General features: G+C 42.5%; 1 long non-coding RNA gene across 1 annotated transcript in view; it reads left to right on the top strand.

Annotated features, from left to right (window-relative positions):
- Positions 1-1,755, top strand: part of LOC114055162 — a 14,810-nt gene that overhangs the window by 5,935 nt on the left and 7,120 nt on the right. Inside the window, exons 4-5 of the long non-coding RNA XR_003570669.1 lie at positions 4-169; positions 370-504. This is a non-coding gene — a long non-coding RNA (uncharacterized LOC114055162). The remainder of the gene's footprint in view (positions 1-3; positions 170-369; positions 505-1,755) is intronic.

The following is a 1,755-nucleotide window of genomic DNA, read 5'->3' on the forward strand; positions in this document are numbered from 1 at the left end:
TAGAATGCACCCAAGAGCAGCAGCAGTGAGGTTCACAGTGGGGAAAATGAACCCAGAAGTCCATCCTATCCCGTACCTTCCTGAGTACGGGAAGAGACCTCACACAAGCCAGAATGCATCTGGGCTTGCAGCTCTTTTTAATCATATTAAGTCCTATTCAGAGTTAATGGTAAGTAGTCTGCTTTTTGTTTTCATTAAACAAGTCATTGTAGTAGTGGCACATTCCTTTTGGTAGTAGGTTCAGTCTCCAAAAAAATCTAGAATTAATGTTTCCAAATACATCAGCTTTAGTCCTGTTTCTGCTGAGAAAATCTTGCACTGCAGGTGTGATAAGCATGCTCTTCTTTTCTTTCTATTTTTGTCCTCCAGGTGAGCTCAGTGAGATGAGATGATCTCAGCAATGCTGAAGAAGGGATGAAGAGAACAGAAAGGCATAGCTATTTCAAAACAGGATTCTTCTTCTTTCCTTAATGCCCAAACATGAAGACTTTTAAACTTCATTAGGTAGAGTATGCTAATAGTGTAATATCAATTATGTTGCATGATGTAATATTGCATTGCTACGTTGTTTGGTGATCATGTGGAGCTACATTAAATAAAAGAACATATGCCAGTGTCTTAAATGAACATTATGAGTGAGAGCAGTAAATGGAGATGGTGGGTAATAGAGGAAATGCTAATAGCTTTTTTTAAGCCAATGTGTTTTCTTTTTTCAGCTCTTCCATACCCTGTAGTTCTTTTGTTACTTGATAAAGGTGGAATGAAGAAAACCACCTTTTCATTCAAGCAATTGAAGCTAGTTCAACTTCTTAACCAGAAAGACTTCACAGTCCTCTTAGCTGTTACAGCATCTTAATGCTTTGTCCAGCAGAAAATAGCACTTACAGTGCTGACCCGTAAACGTCTGTAGCGCTGCAGCATGTGCTGCTCTTTTTTCTCAGGACTTCCCTTGTCAGGGAGTGGTTGTGAAATGTCTGTTGTGGCACAGCCCTCTGTGACCTCTTGCAACGAAGGATGGAATTTGTGAATCCTTTTCTGTCTGGAGCTCCCTCCTGAGCCCAGTAGTTCTCAAATATTGCAAGAAAAGATCTGACAGTGCTGTCTGGGAGATGTGACTGACTTAATTATTATTAACATTTATTAAGTGCCTTACAATGGAGGGGAAGAGTCATTGCCTTCATTTTTACAAATAGGAGAGCTGGCATGTAGGAAGAATGAATCTCTTCTATCTTCTGCAATTCTTGACCCACCTAATTAGGTGATTGTCACAAGAAATAACAGCCTGGCTAAGGGGAATGGCAGTGGGGAAGGATGCCGACACGTCCAGCGTGGCACAGTGCTTCTCCCTCGCACCTCGGCTTAATGTAGCGAGCACAGCCTTCCCTCCCCGAGCGTCGTCGGCCGCTGAGGAGATTGGAAAGGGCTGAGGAGCCTGAGGCTGTCTATCGGATAGCTTCATTATAGATCTCACCCAGGGAAAAAGTGAGGTACTGCAACTCATTTCTAGGAGCTACTTTTGTTTTTAGCAATTACTTACTCGCCCCCTGCCTCCTCCCGCTTCCTTTTGCGATAGGGCGGCCTTTCCCCGCGATAAGCTGATCCGCTTCACAACTGATATTTACTCTCAGTTAGCCTCTAAGGCACTCACTGTTTTTTCTCGTCTAAGACTTGAGTTGTGGGGGTGTTTTTAATAGTTTATTTTGCTAAGAAAGAGAATCTGTCCAGCTGTTACAAACAATAGTGGTTTTGATGTGT

This window comes from Empidonax traillii, unplaced genomic scaffold (genome assembly GCF_003031625.1).
Source record: "Empidonax traillii isolate 1590-97213 ecotype Southwest subspecies unplaced genomic scaffold, ASM303162v1 scaffold49:size1601597, whole genome shotgun sequence".
In the NCBI taxonomy this organism is placed as follows: domain Eukaryota; kingdom Metazoa; phylum Chordata; class Aves; order Passeriformes; family Tyrannidae; genus Empidonax; species Empidonax traillii.